Below are 13,370 nucleotides of genomic sequence, written 5' to 3'. Positions count from 1 at the left end.
AGGGAAGGCAGTTTTTGTCAGAGCCCTTGTTATTCTTAATTTTGACATTAATTTTCATTTTTACACCAGACATATATATCGGTTCAAAATATCGGTTATCGGTCTACTTGATCTGTAATTATCGGTATCGGCCTAAAACACATATCAGTCGACCCCTAATACTCTAGTTACACTTGTCATCTGCTCAAGCAGAACGTTAATGTCATCTTGTGCTTCAGCAAGGTATCTTTGGATAAAACTAGCTAATGTTAGCGTTAAAGTTAGTGAGTCCATGCTAACATGTCATTGCGATCGTGACGACCGTAACATAATTCTCCCGTTTGCATTGATCTGTATTTTTACATATTTATTTTAAAATCTCTTATATATCCCTCCATGGCATATTTAAGTCCCCACTTGAAGGTCCATCTGTGTCCCAAATTGATCAGAAACACCTCGGAAGAAGGTTTTGACAACTGACAGCTGTCATTGTATGACAGTGAGCAACTCTGTTTGTTTGTCCAAGTGAGCAACAATAACTAAGGGGGGCGGGGCTTACCGATAGGTCAATTGCAGTCCGAGTCCAAGTCCCAAGTCCAAGTACTACAACTCTGCTTGCCAGTGTTGTTTAACCATTCAGCACTTGCATGCTCTCCTGGAGACTGTGCGCTCATGCACACTTGCAGTGCATACACATAACGCCAGTTTCACACATACTCCCAGGGCTCCAGACTCATTCTTCCCACTGGTCGCTCTTTTGTGACTAACTTTCTCAGTTGGTCGCATGAGCACATGATTTGGTTGCAAATTTTTTTTTTTTTGCTACAACATGGGATTTATCAATGCATTCTGCTGAACTTTATCATACTTTATAGTTATATGGTAACGAAAGTGGTTAACATCCAACCCGTTCTTTTTCATCAGTAGAACTGCAAGCTAAAACTAAAACCGGTGTTTTCAGAAAGCAAGCGCGTTTATCCACAGTGGAGAGAGAGCGACCCAGTTGTGTTCCTCTGCAGCCAGATTAAACTTTGTTATAGCCTATATATTATGCTCTATTCATAATTTTTTAGAAACCTCGCACTTTTCTGCTCAATTTTAAACAATGTTCTTGTATTCAAATTAAGCGCGGTCCACTGCTGCACATGTGCCACAATATCGATACAGGGCCAGCTGTATCGATACTCGTATTGTCAAATCTCTGTGACGATACATCGTCGTATCGATGTATCGAACACAGCACTAGTATTATTTGTGATTTTAATTTTGTGAACGGGAGTTCCTCTTTTGCTGTTATAAGCCGGGCTTTGGATGCTATCGAATTCGCGATCTTGTCACGTTTTACAAGAAAAGATAATTGTCTATACAATTCAATTTTAAGACTAAAGCAAAAGAGGGATTCATTGTTATTCTTAATTAAAAAGCACAACAAAAATAAAACCGTAGGCTAAAATGACAAACTAACTTATAACGTTTATTAACAAAAACGAATAAGATAAAGCATGGCATACACCACATGCTGTATTATATACCGACTAATAAATTACAGAACATTTAGCAAACACTGTGGAATCAAATAAATAAATAAAAGAAAGCCTCAATAGTGTAAAGTGACGTAAACAGCAAAGATAACAAACTTTTCAAAATGAAAACAAAAAGAAAAGTAAAATTAAACTGGTTGTCGGTGACAGGACTTGCATGTTATTTTTCCATAAGAATACCAACATGTTCACCTTCTCTGGTTTAAGAGGGGGTCTTTTACTTTACTTTAGCTTGAAAACCAAATCCTCCGTCCGCCATAGTTTCCTCAATATTCGCGCCATTTTTGCCGTGCACGGCGCGCACCTTCGTGCTCATACTAAAGCGGCAAGTATAAACCAGGCTCTGTCTATGCTCTACACACGAACCGCTTGCTCTGACAGCGCCTCTCTTCACGTGATCAGTGAATTCTGACTCCTGCTACAATGTGACGCGGCTCTGCAACGCGCGCTGTATGGAGCAGACGCTTTGGAGCAGCGCAAACAACTATACACTCGCACAAATGCGACCACCTCAAATTTTAACTCGCACATTCTCAAAAAATGGTCGCAAATGCTAGAGCCCTGCAAAATAGTATTTCTGTATTTTGTGTTGTTTTGTCAACGATAATGAGAGTATTTTGCTGAGTGTAACCCCTTTTGTGATATTTGCCCTTTGAAGAATTTTTTTCATATATGACTTTAGCTTCTGATCTATCTTTAGAGTGTCGCACCATCTTTGATGTAAATATTCTTCTAATCATATTAGTTTGAATCATTGCTCTTATTTATTGCTTAATATTGTCTGATATATGTGGTTGAGTAAAACACTCATCCATCAGGTGGTTAGGAGGAATGTGTCTGTTATGCGTGAGTGGCACGACTACTTAAACACAGTCCAATACAATGGAAAGTGGAGGCAGGCCAGGCAAACACACACACACACACACACACACACAATGTGAGTCTTCCATGTTTTGAAGATATTTTTTAGCCTTAAATTATGTGAAAAGAACAGCAAAAAGATTTTACAGTTTCATACACCTCATAATTTGTTATCTTACTTTCCCCAAGTCCTTTTAACAAGCACGGAATGAAAATAAATAAAAATCACAAGCATGTTAAAAAATAGTTAACCTAAAAATGTCATTATTTATTCAACTCGTGTTGTTCTAAACCTGTATGTCAAGCTCCAAGAAGAAAAAAAAAGTCAAGCCCCTCAGACATGCATTCATATAAACTCCTACCCCTAAATAAATCGTGATTTGTTTAGCATCTCAACCGATTTGAATCGTCATATATTTGAATCGATTTTCAACCGGCTCGCGGTTAATCGTTACATCCCTAGTATCTTAGAGTTTTGTACTATTGATGCCATGTCATATTCGCAAGGCACCTGTTCGAACATATGCAATGTAGAATATTCTACAGCTGCCAGAAAAGATTATAAGCAAATAACAACTTCAGTTTCACATCAAGCTTTCATCTGGCCTCAGAAGATTTGGAATACAGTGGACAAGCCTGTTGAACTGTTTATGAATTTTAGTGCTTCTGCCCTGTTCATGTTGTGGTAGTCATCAATGAACCTTTTTGTGAAAAGGTTAGAGTAACATGTATTTTTATACTATCAACTTTCTTGATATGGTCACGATTAAATATACTCTGGGATTCCCCTAACAGGATATGAGCACTGTTACCATTGGAGAGGAAAACACAGGCCTGCCAAGCATTGTGGTTTGCGTCACAAGTATGATGGTGATCGGGTCAGTCGCACTGGTGCTCCTAAAAACATTTTCATAGTCACACGCAGTAGTTTTCAGTCGCAAATGCTTTGGTCTGTCACATACCGTAAAGTGCAGGACTATCTGTGCTGAAACTGCTCCCTGTCCGTCTGTTTGGAGTAGCTAAGCCTTGCCCCTATGTCCCAAAGCAATACCGCCACATCCATTCTGCATGACTGAGCACTATTCCTGATTTGCATCCGTTTGGAATTGTGATCTCACATGAAAGGCACACTAGCAATTAGGGATGGGTACCGAGAACTGGTATTTCTTTGGACCGGTACGTAATTGGGTCAATACCGGATAGGGCTGCACGATAAATCGCATGCGATTGTCATGCGCATCTCGTCAGTAGAGCCGGTTCTGCTGATTAGTAGTAAATAATTTACTACACAGAGCCGTAGTTTACTGACAAGCTACGCAATATCACGTTCATTACCGCAGACGAATCACCTTTTTTTGCGAGCGTTCGAAAGTGTGGGCTCACGTTACAAAACTAAGCGACACCAGTGTCAGATGCAATATATGCAGTATTGTAATAGTGAACAAAGGAAGCAACACTAGTAATATAATGAAACATTAACAAAACACAACATCTACATCAAGCAATGCGCTGTATTTACTATGTCTCAAACGGAGAGTGCAAATGGAGTAATGTAAATCTGGTGTTGTGTGTGTGCTGCGAGTGTGCATGAGTGCACGGTCTTTAGGAGAGAGCGCAAGCGCTGAATGGTTTAAACACTGGCAAGAATTAAAAAGAAATGCAATTTATAAACTTTAGTGATGATGCGACACTGCCTCGATTGTGCAAGTGACAATTCCTGTGTCAACTGTGCAGCGTGCAGCTTGCTTATAGTGCAGACGTGATGTGATTTGAAGTCATTTGCGCATTTTGAGAGAGAAAGAGAGAGTGCGCACGGTGATTCACTCATGCTGTTTGTAAAATTATGACTCGCAGAAAGTTTTCAAATTACTTTTATAAGTTATTTGATGAAGAAATATTAATTGTACCTTACCTTCAGCATTATAATTATTTTACCCGTGCCGGACAGAGACTGAGACGGTGCCGCTGCATGTCGTGCCAAACATCTCACGGCAGGCGCTTCAATTGCTTGAGATCGATTTTTTGAGATCGGCATTTATAGAGACTGCGGATCAAACATCCCAACGCGATTATCGGCCGATAGTGATCGGTAGCCAATCAATTGGAGCACCCCTATTTAATATGTCCTTGCAGGATAAAAGTATTAGTTTCTTGATCCCAGACTTCTGAATAGTAGTATGTTTATGTATGGCATTATGGATTAATGTATGTTCTTGTGGATGTTTTAAACCATTTTTAAACAAAGGATGCAACAGAAAAAAGGGTCCTAAAGATCTGTCAGAAAATACTGTGAGCTGCTTCAGTACTCCATAACTGCTGACATCATGACTTGTAGGGGTATTCAAAAAGTTACAGCTCATGTTTTGCGATGTGAGTGCAGTATTCTGGAAATTGTCACAGCTCTTGACAGAAACCGGCTCCACAAGTTTACGCAGGCTCTCAGATTTCATGTGCACTCACTGTTTCACACTTATTAACTCATTCCTCAAAGACTCGGAATCAGAATTTGGCACCCTGCGAACATATTCCCAGCTGCTCAAGGAACCTTAAGCCTACTTGTGTAGTAGACCAAAATAGACCAAAGCCCCATATCCCGCTACACATCACTGTTGAGTCAATGTTCTCTAGCACACACCTGATAAAAGATTAGGATGTTTCTTCCACTTCTTTCCAGCAGTGAGCTCATCAACCAGTCATGAGAGGGATAATGAATTCGCAGCCCTCCTTCCCACTGCAAACATCTTGCAAACATCAGCAGATGTTTTTGCTCAGTTTTGCACATGGGACTGCAGATGAACTTTTGGGCAACATTGCTTGTTTCTTCAAACTAGCTAAAGTTCACTTCATTGTGGAAAAGTAGGGGTATAATGATACACAAAAAATTATGTTTCGATTCATACCTTGGTTTTGAAGCCACAGTTCAGTATGTTTTCGGTGCAGAAGAGGGACCTTTTCTGTTTCTTTTTAGTTAAACAATCCTTTATGAAAAAATCTATGGTTCTGGCTTTAAATGATAAAAAAAACTGACAATACTGCTGCAACCAGCTGCAAACCACTCTTCATTCTCCACTTTGTGATTTGGTATTGTAAATGAATTGGACTTTTATATGCAAAATGAAGAAAAATTTATATTTTAGCAGTTAGGGGGTGTGCCCGAAGCGTGGATTCGTATTCAGAAAGGCACGGAAAAAATAAATAACGATTGCTAGCGGTAGCCTGTTACATTACAGTACATACAATTTCACTTACCACATAAACAGAGTAAGGAGAGATGACTGAGGATGATGGTTATGTTTGTGATTTTCGTTTGAAGTGCTTAATATAAAGCATGCCTCATGTTTAGAACAACTTAGATCATGCATTTTTCTACAGCAGCTCAGTCCGTGTCCTCTGTCATTTTTCAGATGCGTTTACCACATCAAAATATATCCGTATAAATGGTACGTCCCATCCAAGGGGGAGAACTTGATGTTTCTAAATATTAGTTTCTAAATGCACAGAATTTTTGCACATGCAGTCGTTATATAATTATAATTAATTATTAATATTAGTTACTGTTATTATTATGTTTGTGTTTTTATTTTAATATTATAATAGTTATTGTGGCAAAATTTAAAAAATGTCTCTGCATATTGGTTGTAAGACACTTAAAAATAAATCAGTTGGCCCCTACTTCATGCAGCAGGGTCACAATTGTGAACCAGTTCACATCACTAGTTGTGGCGATTCAGATGCCAGATTGTGTTTATGGAGAAGGAATATTTGATGTCTCACACCTCTGCTGGAGGAGGTTTGGCAGTAAAGGGTAGGGTGTGAATATCAGGTAGGTGTGAGGCTATAAATAGGCCATAAACAGAGCAGTGCATGCCGGAAGCAGGATGCCCACTCTAGAACGGTAAGACACGAAGAGCCAGAGGAAGGCAAGCTCAAGGCCTTAGACATCATCATTAGCTAATTACACAACTTGAGCCTTGTTAAAGTAAATAAAATAATAAATAAATTTTCATTTTCAGAAAAACAGGTTTCCACAAAAAAAGAGTTGAGATTTGTGGGGGAACTGGTGTGTGGTGTCTGTTATCCTTAAATATGCTCCACAAGGAAATTAACTTCAGATGAGGCATAAAACATCACCCACACCCTGCAGACATGACATCACGCCAGTCCTGACTCAACCTTCAGTGGGCGTTCCTCAGTATGAAGAGGAAAATGTCAAGGATGCTGGTGATGTCATAGCAGATCTGATTCATCTGTGTGGTGATCCTGCTTTAGTTTGTTGACTAGGCTGTTTAAAATGTTTACCTATACGTCTATACAATCTATACAGAATTGATTTGACTGTCAAATTTAATTTCTCAAATTTGTACTTCTACCTCATGCGCAGCACGTTATGCTGTTTCTTTGGGGTGTGGTTTGTCCACTGCTTCTGCTTGTAAAAGCCAGCCAGGGCTGTACAGTACATATGTCACACGTGCTACGAAAAAACTGGTCTGTGCGATGAATACATTTACCACTGTAGCACACGTGCGATACAGTTTTGCATGGTCATAACTAGGGATGCACCGATACCACTTTTTCCAGTACTCGCCCGATACCGATACTTTTATTTTTGGTACTTGCCGATACAGAGTACCGATACCAATATTTTATTGCATTTGTAAATTTTTAGAATATTGGGTACAGAAACAAAAAGAGTATGTATATTGTTAGGTGGTTGACTTCTTTTATCAAATAGATACAGTCAAACCTAAATGTATTCAGACACCTTCAACATTTCTCACATTATCACAGTTTATTCGCTATAGTTTAGAAAATGGTAATAAAATACAACAAGAATTTAGAGTTAAACTGTCTCCTGGGCATGCTGTCATCCAGCTTCATGCAAACCTGAACTTCATTTTTTTTGAATAATTTTTGGTCCCAAATTTGTACCAGTTTTGATTGGTAGTTATGGGTGTGCGATATGACCATTTTTGATCGTGGACGATTAAAAGTCTCCACGATCTGCTTTTGAAGAAATATCGTAGTATTGTGCTACAGCGCACATTCTATCAGCTGCAGTTCTGGCGCATCCACCTCAATATGCTGTACAATGCGACATATATTCACATCAAATGTTAACTCAGCAGTAGAGTTACACTCACGGGACACTGCACTTATGCGCAATCACAAAAGTACATTATTAGCATCTGCTTAAACATTTAATTCACGTGCTGTTCTGACATGCGTTTTTTCTGAGCACATATACACATGAACCGCGCACACACCGCACACTAAAACAGTGCCTGGTTACTAGATTAAGTTGTCTTTCGTGTCTGATTGATTTTGCATCTAATACTGTCAAAAACACACAAGGTTTACATTTAAACACAGTTGGTTGTCTAAAATGAAAGTAAACAGTTGAGAGAGAAAGGGATGCATGCAGCTCTTAAAGCGACAGTGCTAAACATGCTGCCTCTTGTCATTAAAGGAATAGTTCACCCAAAAATAAAATTTGTGTCATTATTTGCTCACTCACATTGTCCCAAACCTGTATTAATTTCTTTCTTGTGCTGAACACAAAATAAAATATTTTGAAGAATATGGGTTACCAAACGGTCTTATTTTTTTAATAGACCCTTTTCACATTTCCAGGTTTCTCAGAAGCGGAAGTCATCATAGATGGGTAAATCTATAGTGGTGAATGGGAGACTACCATAAATATAGACTACCACTCCCATAGACAGTATTAGAAACACCCTCGCATTAGCGTTAATTAGTTTTTTTGTGATTTGATGCAAAGGTAATATAATACAAAATATAGTGTTATAAATGTACATACATTTTAAAAAAATGTGTAGGAGGAGTTATGTTTCTGAACTCTTCCATTTTTAGCAAATAAAGAAAAATGTAGCTTGTACATAACAGATGGTTTTGTTTAAAACAATTTTTATGATGGTTTGTATTTTTTGTGCTCTTTAAAACATCAATGTTTGTTTAAGTGAGATGAACTCCATTACTTGTGTTTGTTTTCAGACATGATAACAGACGTTTTATACTTGTGCTACAACTTTTTGGCCTGTGCTACAAAATTTTCAACCTCTGTAGCACCAGTGCTATGTGCAAAAAAGGTTAACGTACAGTCCTGCCAGCAGATCTCTTGTTCATTGCTTTCTTGCTCACAGAAGTGATTCACTGGTGTGAATGTCAGTGGCAATACAGCATGATCTGGACTGGTCTGAGCAGGCTAAAACGGCTAGTAATGCATAGACCAAGGTGGACCCAGATTTTTTTTGCACCGATTTGGGTGAAATAATTGCTAGTGATGCACCAAAATATTTATCCAAAAAAGAAACAAAACAAAGATTTTTGTGTTTCGGGTGAAATGGCTTTGAAATGACTCCAATTATGTATTTTGGCTGTCTTGTGTGAAATGTTAATATTTGTATTAACACAACTTGAGCCTTGTTAAAGTTAATAAAATAAATACATTTTAATTTTCAGAAAAACAGGTTTCCACAAAAAAGCGTTGAGATTTACATCATTAAAGCTGCAGTCCGTACCTTTTTTTGGTTAAAAATGACCCGAAATCAATATTTGAGCAAGTACATAACCAGCCAGTGTTCAAAACTATCGCCTTACTTTAGCCCGATTCACAACGGTTAGCTTATAATAATGTTTTCAACTCGGGGGAGAAGAATTGTTGAATAAATTATGTTATTTTTGTTTTCTTTGCGCTTTTAAAGATTTAAAGATTTTAAAGACAACCAGTTCGAAGGGAGCATAGTTTGCTTTTTGGGTTAAAAGAATTTCTTAATATGAAATTCGAAGAGTATGACAATTAGATTAGACTGTGCAGAAATTGAAATCTACACGCTAATACACACTATCATAGTCACCAATGCTGATGTTGTTAACATTAATCATTTGAGAATAAAGTATAACAATAATAATAATTTGCACGGTTTGATGTGATATGAGCCAACCGATCTTTAGATTTAATCACCATTGGTAGTGAGAGTTATGGTAATGCTTTTTTCCTCAGTTGGTCAGAACAATCGTGACAGACTTGTTACTTACTAGGGGTGGGATTCACCAGAGGCCTCACGATACGATATTATCACGATACATGTGTCACAATACAGTATTATTGCGATTTTAAATATATTGCGATATTCTGCGATAGCATGCTGAAGGTGACCCAGCTGACCTCACCAGAAAAAAAACTCAACACCATCATCTAGTGGATTGTAATGAAATTGATTTTATTATTCTACCAAATAGTATAATAAAAGATCGATACTTGGCGTCTGTGTATCGATGCAGTATTGCCGCGGAAAATATCGCGATACTATGCTGTATCGATTTTTTCCCCCACCCCTATTACTTGTTCATATGGCAATATACAGTGAAAATTCTTATTTGGGTCATATTCCAAGACGTAGGCTAGAATCGGTGATTGCGAAGTACAGTAAATATCCACACCGGTTTTCAAACAGAGATGGCGACAAAGAGGCAAAACTTACGGACTGCAGCTTTAATGCCAGCAAAACAAATTTGAACACTGAATCGTCCTGTGGGGGTCTGGTGTGTGGTGCCTGTAGTTTTTCAGCTAAATTAAAACTTTAATTTTGGTTTTCAGAACAAATTTTCGGGAAATTTCATTGTGGTGCATCACAAAAATTGACGGATTTGAGTCTTTCCTGTGTCATACAAGGTCCTATCTCCTTAGGACCCCAAATCGAATTTATTTTTATACAACTTTTCATGAGCACTCCATCCTATACCTTATTAAGAACCCTTCAATGTTGCTTCGAGTATATACAAGTAGTAATGAATGTCTTTTTAATTGTCACTCAGATATGATAAAAAACAAAAGTTTTAGTTTACTGAAATCTGGATTTGTCGATCTGTTGTGCTCGGTGGCCCTTCTTTTTTTTCATGATTTCATCTGTTTGTCTGTAGGATGTGGTGGATCAGGATGATTCTTCAGGAGTGCTCTTCCAGCTGGAGGATGAGCCTTTTTCCTGGCCAGGGCCTAAGACGCTTCATCTGCGGCGCACTTCACAAGGCTTCGGCTTCACTCTACGTCACTTCATTGTGTACCCACCGGAGTCTGCGGTGAACTCCAGTTTTAAGGTAGTGTGCATCATTCATCACTGTTTCACAGAGTCTGCTTTCAGTCACTAATATATTTTTCATTCTGTGCATTTTGTGTATTTTTTAACACAGAATTTTTTTATTTTTTTTTTAAGGATGAAGACCATGGTCACAGGGGTAAGTTATAATTTTTAGTAACATAAAACTAACTTAAACTGTAGTTGTGTTCCAAATGGCATACTATGCACGTATACTATGCACTATGCACTCTGCCGTCTAGTGTATACATTTTACAAGGTTATTTTGTAACCCTGTATTAGAGTCTGATACCCCCCTCCATCTGCTACCTAAGCAAAGCTGTGACAATTAAGTACAGGAAGTGCATGAAATACAGTTGATGTGCTGAATTAAAATGAACTTTTTGTCATTAGGTGGCATTTATGGAACTGCATTAATATAGCATTTCCTGGGTTTCCCCTATAAACACTAATAGGCATTAAAGGGTCATGAAACCCCAGACTACTTTTTCTGAGATTTTAGCAGAGGTGTTTGTGTTGCACATCATAGAAGACAATGGCACATTAACTGAGAGAAACGTTCATGGATCGAAGAAGAGTGTTTGTTTTTGTTTTGTAATAAGGGTTTGGCACAAACGCGATTTATTCACTTGATGAGCATAACCGTTTTTACAGCTCTGTGACACAACCCATCAAAAGGCTTATATAAATGCCACAGAATAAGCCTTAAATGTTCTCAGAGGTGCAACAGCGCGTTCATATATATGTTTTCGATTTTTGAAATTTGTGTTTTTAACTCGATGGGAGCAAAATGAAACTGTCTGAACCCGAAGCTGTGTGTTGTCTGTCTCTGTCCGGTTCCGATTGATGACTGGTCGGCTGGTGCGTCTTGGTACCCTAAAAGCTTGAATTTGTGCAGTTGTTCCCTCAAGAGTTGCCTTTTATACACCTTGCATTACATGATAGCTTTCGTGGCATGGTTTAGCACAGTGGTTCTCAAACTGGGGTACGCGTACCCCTGGGGGGTACGTGAGATGTCGGAGGGGGGTACGCGAACAAAATTCTGAGTTTTGGCTTTCATTTAATTCTACCCCAACTTAAAGTAACATTGAAACCGAACATGTATTTCTGACAATCAAAATGCCGTTTCTAATGTAAAAACAGGAAAATGGGAGTGTCGTAAACGGTCAAATACATGATATCCAAACAGCTTACCTCATCTTTTGCGGTCAAAACTGACTGCATCCACACACGCAGCGTGCATGTGATAGGATGCCCGCTGAATATGCTGCTTTAGCAAATCGCGCTGCTGTCTTTAAATTAGATCTTCACTTAAAGCATGAAGAGCAAATATTGATACGGACTGAGATCGATTTAAAACTCTCTTTGATTCAGACACACTCTGTGCGTGTTATTGTTTTCATGTTTAAGATACGAGCAACAATGCAAATTTCCCTGAATATCCAAACGATGGCAAATGTGCCATTAATTTTTACAACAGTTCAACAAAAAAAAGATCATATTAAATGAACATTTTACATTTTAAATGTAGCCTACATTTTAAACAGAATATTGTCATGTTTGTTCTATTTTGCAACTACGAAATCCGTATCATCTGGTGTGCGTCTCCAAGCAACATACAGCGGTGTTTCATTAGTGAACGAATCTGCGGCTTTGAACGATTTGGAGAGTCAGTGATTAATAACCCATTCATAACTACAGAATTTTGCTTCGTTACTGAATGAATGAATGATTGCCGCCACCTACTGGCGGTTTTATTTTTAAATCTAGTAGTATCACTTCGATTTGCCATCATTTATTGCTTTATTTATTATATTAATAATACACTTAATGGAATGTTAAGAATATGGCATAAAACATGACATACAATTAATAAGGATAGAAAACATTTGCCTCTATAAAGGTAAAAAATGCACCTGTAAATCAATTTAAGGGGGCAAATATTGTCCTTTAATAGAGAAGGTGTGACTGCGGTCTAAGTGGAAGAGAGGGGGTACGCAGAAGAATGTTAAATGTCCCAGGGGGTACACCGCTGTAAAAAGTTTGAGAACCACTGGTTTAGCACAACCGCCCATAACTGCCAGAAATAACTCTGCCAGATTCTTTCCCTTGCTCAACCTCTCCCCCTCTACTGTTTGAACTTTTGACCTTAGGTGTGTTTTTAAAAATTGCATAATTTTGTTGTAAAAGAGCTTGCCTGTAAAAACCTTGCCTGTTTTCTTTCTCCTTTAGTCTACTGTTGTTAATTGGGGATATAAATTAAGAAAATGAAAGAAAAACTGTGCAACAAGTAGCCTATATGCAGAGTTTCGGTTCATTTTTGTGCTGCGCGAAAGGAAACAGACGAAAGAAAGCGGCATCCTATTTTTCTTTAGGCTTATTTTACAAAAGCTCAAAGATTTGTTTTTATTGTGAATGTACACAAATAAAGGCAAACCTTTTACAATTCCGATTATCTTTATGACTAAAAGGAGTAGTTGCTTCCACTGTTAGAAGGAAAAAACTCAAGTGATTGCGCCGGCGCCACATGCGCGCACACAGTTAAGCATTGCTACCGTGACAATACAGCCTGTTCATTATCATAATAAAATACAGTCTGTCAAACATAAGGGAAAAAAAAATGTTTAGTAAAAAAAAATATGTAGTAAAATCTGTGCCAATTTGTGTTATTACCACACCGCCGTGATGTTATGCAAAACATTTTGCTTTACGTGGATATTGGAACGCGAGTGAAGTACATAACAAATAATAATTTGCCATTCAAATACATCGCGAATACGGAAACGTTTGATTTTGTGTGGAATGAGAGACCCAACGTTGGTTTCAGTTTCGTTTTAGCCTAAATGAATCCGTTTTGGCTTGTCATTTATATTGC

General features: G+C 38.1%; 1 pseudogene; it reads left to right on the top strand.

Moving 5' to 3' along the window:
• The window catches only part of LOC107727514 (rho GTPase-activating protein 21-like), a 68,311-nt pseudogene that overhangs the window by 14,861 nt on the left and 40,080 nt on the right, over window positions 1-13,370 (top strand).

Source organism: Sinocyclocheilus rhinocerous, unplaced genomic scaffold, assembly GCF_001515625.1.
Source record: "Sinocyclocheilus rhinocerous isolate Xijiao unplaced genomic scaffold, SAMN03320098_v1.1 scaffold306, whole genome shotgun sequence".
Taxonomy (NCBI): Eukaryota; Metazoa; Chordata; class Actinopteri; order Cypriniformes; family Cyprinidae; genus Sinocyclocheilus; species Sinocyclocheilus rhinocerous.
This window is presented reverse-complemented; position numbering and strand designations above follow the sequence as displayed.